The sequence below is a fragment of the Pteropus medius genome, unplaced genomic scaffold (genome assembly GCF_902729225.1).
Source record: "Pteropus medius unplaced genomic scaffold, Ma_sr-lr_union100, whole genome shotgun sequence".
Taxonomy (NCBI): Eukaryota; Metazoa; Chordata; class Mammalia; order Chiroptera; family Pteropodidae; genus Pteropus; species Pteropus medius.
The window spans coordinates 24,794,392-24,802,216 of NW_024349800.1; the positions used below are offsets into that span (position 1 = coordinate 24,794,392).

Here is a 7,825-nt window from a genome sequence, read left to right on the forward strand (position 1 = left end):
TAGCTACTGCTACTATTATTATTATATATTAAGGAATGTATTTTAAGGAAGAAGAGAGACTGTGGTCGCCATAGGGAGATGTGAATTTGGGGAGGATTATTTTTTAAGGTCTCTCTCCTTATCATATTAAAAAGAAAGAAAGAAAGAAAGAATAAAGCTTCAAAAACCTCGTTAAAGAAATGCACGCAAATGGTTCAAAACAAGAACAATCTTCTAAGCCACCCTTTCCCAGATCAGAGGCAACCATTTTGAACTGCTTCTATGTTGTGGTAACCACCATATCGCTAATTAACTCCTAATATGACTGTTTCTTGCTTTATCAGCTTGAGACATTATTAACTTCCTGATATGTTAAATGAGAATTTAGTTTACTTATACCTCCCTTTCCCCTCTCTCATTCAAAGTGGTTGTATCATCATTCTCAGATTCTCCACTGGCCATCTTCAAAACCTATATAAGCTCCATTTTTCATTCCATTAATCGTAGATACCATCTCTTGACTGCCTATATATCAGATGAGGATGTTAGCCTACCCTTCCCACCAAAACTCAAGGAGAGAGTTTTGTTTTTGTTGTTTTTTAAATTTGAGAGAGTCTTGATTAGGCTTAAATGGAAAGGAATCAATGAAAGTAAGTAATTGAAGATAAATGACAAAACAATTGTTGGCTTGAGGTCCCTGGAGAGGTGGAAGAGAATGAGTTCAGAGCCCAGTTTGGGACATCTCCTTCATAATGGCACCACCAGTGTCCTAACACAGGTCTTAGAAACTTCTGGAACATGTGGAACTCCTTTGTACCCTGGATCCAATCGGCTATAAAATTCCATAGATTTCACCTCTTCAGTTACCATCTTTCTATTCTTTTCTGTCCATGGCTTTCAGTATTTCTGACTTGGACAATAGATTTCCAGCTGATCTTTCTTTCTCGTCACTGTCCCCATTCACACTAATGCCAGGTTAATCTGCTTAAAGCACAGCTCTCCTCAGCTTACTCCCTTGTCCAAAATCCATTGTCTGGCTTTCAAGACCTTCTGCAATGTGATACCAGCCCAGCATGGGGTACTGGAAGGTTTAAGTGAGGAGGAGTGAGCCAGAGGACAGTGGCCAATGGAGCGTGTTTCCCAGGTACAAGCACAGTTCCTCAGGCCCACTCATTCAAAAGAGGCTTCAGGGCCCTTCCAGAAGTGGTAGAAGCTGGTTAGGCACCCCAAATGTGTCTACTGCAGAGTCAGATAAGCATAGCATGGGCTCTGGTTCAGAAATTCTTTTAATGTTCACTTTAGAGATTTACAAAAGAAGAAATACAAACAGTGAATAAGCATTTAAAAGTTCAATATCACTAGTGGTAGCCATGAGAAAAGGCGTGCACCATTTTTTTAAAGGGCTTCCTTTGTATCCAGTATTCAATGAATCAATAGGTGGAAAATTTAGCTGGCAGCTGCTTTCCCCTCCTTCTCTGGTCTGAGTCCTTTGGGGAACTGGATCCGCCTTGCATAGGGCACTAACTGCAGAGAATATGCGAGGCATGTACCTCTGTGTAAGGGGAAGCTCTGACACTGAGCAAGATTATTTTTAGAGGTGACCTTCTAGGTTCCAAGGAAAAATAAATAGACAGATGCACATGATTTCCTCTGAGAGGCTTGCGGTAAACAAATTGACATGCATGAGCTCACTATTATCATATGTTTTGAATCCAGGTCTCTTAAAGAGCAAGCTCAGGTAAAGAGCTTTATTGAAAGCTCAAAACCAACCAGGATAAAGAGAGGGGTAACTGAGTGAAAGGTCACAGCTTCCAGCTACTCAGAAAACCACAGGTGAAACAACTTATCAATTCCAAATTCTTGGAAAAAGTGTTGTTTTAAATACAATTTTGATACTTCCACATGAAAATACTGCTACAACTTATTAATTTTTTCCTTTTATTTTGTATTATTCTATTTATTTTAACTTTGTTATTTTTCCTGTGTGATGTGTTTATTATTTTTAAATGAACATTATTTTTTAAATGTAGATAGAAAAAAATCTCCATAACCTTGCCCTTATTAATACTTTGCTTTATATCATTGAGATATTTTTATGCATATATATGTATATATGTGTGCATGTGTGTGTATATATATACATATATATATATATATATATATATATATATATATCACCAAAAGTACTATCTTATAACCTTTTATCATCTAGCAGTATATGTTGGGCATCTTTTCATGTTGGTATATGTAGGTCTCTCTCATTCATTCTATTGATGGACATTTAGGTCATTTCCAGTGTTTTACTGTTACAAACAATGCATAAATAAGCATCTTTGAACAGATATCTTTGAGCACTTGCATGAAAGCTTCCGTTAGACAGCTTCTGGGAAGCATTTCTAGATCAAAGCATTTACATATTGTTAAAGTTTGATTTAGTTATTGCTCTCCACCTGAAACATGAAAATAATTAATTTCTCATGACTTAGCACCTAACACCTGCGCCTGGCACATAATATCTGTTCATTAATTGCTGGTTAGATTGAAGCATTATAAATATTAGTTATTGTTCTGGCTGTGAGAAAGTGATGCCTTTGACTCTATTGAAGCACATTGCCTGGCCTGCCTCACTCTTAATTATCCCAGGAAACTGAGTTTTTTAAGTGCTGGTAAAATGTTAGGTTCATAATAGTAGTTGTCATAGTGGTAAGTATAATAAAAATTAATAATACATACCACAATACATAGCACTTCTCATTGTCTCCTTGGTGATGAGCTGTTGTTGTCACTTGATATCATAGAATTCTAAGGTAGACAGGAATCTAGACATCAAATAGTCTAAATGTCTCATTTTTATATGAAGAATTGAAAGCCCAGAGGGGTAGTGATTGGCCAAAGGTTTGAGAATTAATAGATTCTACTTAAAACACTGTTTATTTCCCACCTTCCTTTTTTGACTTGAATGCACAGATTAAGTATAATTTTATTTCATTTGATTGACTATATCATATAAACAAGGCACATTATTGACTGATATGTTTCCTCAAATCTCCTTAGTTCTGTCAGTTTACCTGCCTCGAGCTTTCCTTCTTGCCCTTCTAATTTTCTACCTCAAGTCAGCCCCAAGGATTAGAAATTAGATAACTAAGTTTATTAGAACTACGTGTCAAGTGGTATAATCTGAGTATGAGTCCAAAATTTTCATACGAGGGAAACATGAGTCTTAACACTTTTTTGTCAGCTCTTTTGGCTACTCAGGACAGCGTGCGTGCGTGCGTGCGTGCGTGCGTGCGTGTGTGTGCGCGCGCGTGCGCGTGCGCACGTATTTAGTTTTAGCAGCTTAGGAACATGTTGCCATTTTCTGGATAGATGAGATGGATATATATATATATATATATATATATATATATAATTGCTGAATACTTAGAAGGTATTCAGAACCCTTTATTTTTTTTTTAGATTTAAAAATTTGCCCAATTCTAAGGAAACACATAGTCAAAAGGTCAAACGAATAGTCAATATTGTCAGCATTTAGCCAAGGTCTATTTAAAGGAAAGTGAAGTAAGAATCCTTTTCCATCCCTTTGCTGATATACAATGCCAACTTTGGTTTCATCATCAGTAATTTCAGAAATAGTATCTGTTAGCAGGCAGAATAATAACTGCCCAAAGATGTCCACATCGTAATTCCTGAAATCTTTGAATATGTTACCTTAACATGGCAAAATGGACTTTGCAGATATTATTAAGATAAGGATCTTGAGATGGAGAGAATATCCTGGATCATCCAGGTGAGTGAAGTGTAATTACAAGGATCCTTAAAAATGAAAGAGGAAGGCAGGAGAGTCAGAGTCAGAGGGCAGAAGCAAGGTCAGGGTGATACTGTTGCTCAAGGAAGAGACCATCAGCCAAAGAATGTAGGTGGCCTTTAGAAGCTGGAAAAGGCAAGGAAACGGATTCTCCTTAGGGCCACCAGAAAGGAATGCAGCCCACTGCTGACACCTTAATCTTAGTCCAGTGAGACTGTTTTAGATTTCTGACCCCCAGAACTGTAAGATAGTAAATTTGTGTTTTTTATAAGTCACTAGGTTTAGGGTAATTTGTTATAGCAGTAATAGGAAATTAAAACAGTATTACCATAAAGCAGTACAAGTGTTTGTGTTTTATTTTTTGCAAATTTGAGTTTTGATTGAAAGACAACTGTTCTTTTACCTTTTAATCAAATATTTAAAGAATGTGAAAATGTTTAAAGAAAAAAAATAAAGCTGAAAATGTAACCACATAATAATAGTTAACATTTAGTGAGCACTTACTATATACCAGACATTGTGATTTACAAAATTTCATTTAAGGTTTACAGCAATCCTGTGATGTAGGACATTAATCTGTTTATTAGACAGACAAGAAAATAAATATAAAGAAGGTCAAGAATTTAATTAACTTTAATAAGCAAAGAGATTAGCTGAACTTTCCAGTGGGGAGGTACAGAATTCCATCCTCTCAAATCAAACAAGGAAAAGTTGAAAGTAATTACCATAAAAATTAGGCAAAGGTAAAACTTATAAGATAACTAAACATAGGTGAAGTCCTAGGTTATGACAATAAATCCCATCTGAAATGCTTTGAGTTCCCATTTACAATGACACGCAGCTCTCAGGGACTCAGCCTGTTAACTGGCAGACCAGGTGGCACCCACCCTACCCCCATCTAGAATCTTTGACCAATAACCTTGAAACCATAACCTCAATCTCTGATCTTTGACTGACAACTATGAACACATAACGGCAGATTCACAATGCCAAAATAAATCTGTTCCCTTGCATTGGATGTTATTGGATAATGACTGCAACCTCAAATAACATACACATATGAAGAAATTAATATCATTTTTATAGTTATACCTTTATTTCCCTCAGCTTCTATTTTGGAAAATTAGAGAAATTAATATTATTTTAATGACATCTTATATTTACAAGATCTAGGAACAACTTTTAACTCACTGTGATGCTTGTTTTTGTATACTCTATATTTAAGGTATTAGAAATGTTTTAGAGACTCTCACAGTTTGGAAAAAATCTGACATTAGACTGATTTTTAATTGAAATACTTAGGATTTGACCAGTTAAGGATGCAGTGAATATTTATAGGCTTAAGTGAATTTGATTTAATGTATAGGTCTGATTTTTATGCTGCTAGATTTTGATCTGCTAGATTTACACTAACACCATGACATTTGTTGAGGGCTTACTACTTGCCAGACACTGTTCTAAGTGCTTTGCATGGCTACCTCAGGTCAGGCTCACAAACTCGGTGAGTTGTGCACTATTGCTACCTTCACTTACGGATGATAGAACAGAGGCACAAAAAGTTACATGACTTAACCAAGGTCACAGCCAGTTAGTAACAGAGCTATGTGGCTGGGAGCCCATGCTCCTAACCAATGCTTGTCTGTGCTCAGGAAGATTTTACAGGAATACTCTGTAAGCGCTCAGGACTGGACAAAGAATGGGCCAAGATGATACAGAGTGTAAACATACCTTGTTAGGGGCTTAAAGTACCTGAGACAATCAGATACAGTAATGTGTGGATTTGACATATTTATGGAAATTTAATAAAGTTTATAAATGGTATATAAATGTATAAGAGAATTTGATTTGTTAAATTTGTCTGCTTTTGTGACTTTTATATGTAATGTAATGCTTAAGAAAATTCTATCACATTTATAGTATTTAAATGAAAAGTTTAATATGTTGAATTAATAAGCTCACTGAGCACTAAAGAACAAGTGAAAGCGTTTTATTTTTAACATAAAATTGATAGATTTAAAAATGAATTTGAGATTTGTTTAAATATTTAATAACAACTAGACTTAAAATTTACAACACTAATAAGTTAAATAGCAATTAAACACAAACAGCTTGTTGGGTTCCTTCCCATGCACAAAAAGTTGCCTCTGACATTTAAAATCTCAACTGAGAATTGACAGTTATAGCCCTAGGTAAAGAGAAATAACTTCCCAAAGTGATAGAATGGTAGGTGGTGGTGCCTCTATTCCAGCCGAGGTGACACCAGAATGCGAAAGCCAGCACATGCTCAACTATTTTCCTGTGCCACCTTCAGTGTATGGAGACTCCATTTCTATAGAAAACAATGTCAGTTATGAATATATAATCGGGAGGAATATACACCAGTATAACAACACTGGTTTTTCCTGGAGTGGGAATTATGGAGGTCTTATTTTATTTCTGTAATATTTAAGTAAAAGGCATTATCTACTTCTTCACCCCATTTTTCAACTAATCTCTTTGCTGACAATTTAAAATTAATAGAATCCTGTACCTCTTTATGTTTTACTTCTCTTTGCTGTCAATTAGAATTTCGTAGCCATTTCTTAATATCTACCTCATGAGGTTTTTTTTTAACTTCCCTGCTTATTCTTCAAATACCCCTCAGACGGGTGTCATTCCTGGGTGATACCTTTTCTTACACTCCCATCTTCATATACCCCCTAGAATTAGCTACTACCTCAGTTATGCTACATTTGCACCTAGCACATGCTTTTATTATTAATGTATAACATTGAATTATAGTTGGTTTTTTACCTGTCCATCTTCCTTCTTAGAGTGTCTGTGTTATATATGTCTTTTTCCCAGGGTCTAGCACAGAATTTGTTGGTTAAACCAAACATTTTATAGTTATGGAAGCCGAAATATGCTTTGCATAGGCAATTATATAGTTTTTTTCTTTCCTTGAGGCTTATTCTCTTTTGGCCCTTTAACTCTAGCATTGGGGTATATGACACAATCGAGACTTAAGTTGAGCTGAAAAGTAGAGGAATTCGGTTACGAAGCTATCACAAAACTAGAAATATCGAATTATCCTAAAACACAATTCATTTGCAAATTGAGAGTGGAGCCATGTCACACATTAACAACTGGGAGGGAGAATCTTGTCTTGCTCCATGTCCGGGTGCCCTCAGACTCGCCTGGCCACCTGTATTTCTAAAGGTCCGGTTTTCTACTTGAAAGAAGAAAAAGGCAGTAACCAGAAAAATATTTTTAGATAATTGGGGGCGAGGAAAACGCCAGTTACTTAACATGGTCATTTCATTTTATGCTGGACTGCTTCAATGGTGGAAATCTCGGGTAAGGTTAGTGTTTTGGATGGTGCGGCCCTGCAGATCACTTAACCCCCACAACACTGCCCCCTCTGTGCCCTCGTCTGCCGCGGTTAGGAGGCCCACCTGCGCGCGGAGTTGGTGACACTGGTGCTGGCGCCCCTCCAAGTCTGCAGCCAGGGCGGGAAGGAGAAAATGAAATCAGAAGCTACCCTGATTGCCTCCTCTCGGGCTTGCGACTCGCACTGGCCACTTAGGCTGTGTGAGATGATGGGCAGAGCCGCGAGTTCGCGGACTGGAAACCCTCTTAAAAGTTCCCTTCTCTTCTGGAGAGGGGGTCGTCTTTCCTACGGCCCACGGACTGGTACCCACCCCCCCCCCCCGCCCCACCTCCCACTTTGCGAGGCCCTGCATGTCTGCCCGGCCCTCGAGTCTTCGTCCCCCTGGGCCCCGCCCAGTTCCTGCGCCTCGGCCCCACCTTCCGCTTCCGCACCCTGAGGCCACGCCCTCTGGGGGGCGGCCCTGAGCCCCACAGGTTCCAGTTGGCTCGGCCAGCGCTGGACAGAGTCTCGTCTAGGGCACTTTCTCTTCCCCCACTTCCCCCGCCTCACGTTTTTCCTGTTCCTCCTCCTTTTCCGCGCTGCGGATGGTCGCTGAATCCTAAAGACTTGGCAGAGACTAGGCCCAGAAGAACCCAAGGTGCTTTCTACTAAGGGCCCTGACCAAGCCGGGT

The 7,825-nt window shown here is 38.4% G+C and overlaps 1 long non-coding RNA gene across 1 annotated transcript; it reads right to left on the reverse strand.

Moving 5' to 3' along the window:
- Positions 1 to 4,399: 4,399 nt before the first annotated feature.
- Positions 4,400 to 7,455, reverse strand: LOC120621605 (uncharacterized). Its single transcript, XR_005658203.1, has 2 exons — positions 7,219 to 7,455; positions 4,400 to 6,992 (listed from the first exon to the last, which is right to left on the reverse strand). It is a non-coding gene; the product is annotated as an uncharacterized LOC120621605 (long non-coding RNA).
- Between the last annotated feature and the right edge of the window lie 370 nt (positions 7,456 to 7,825).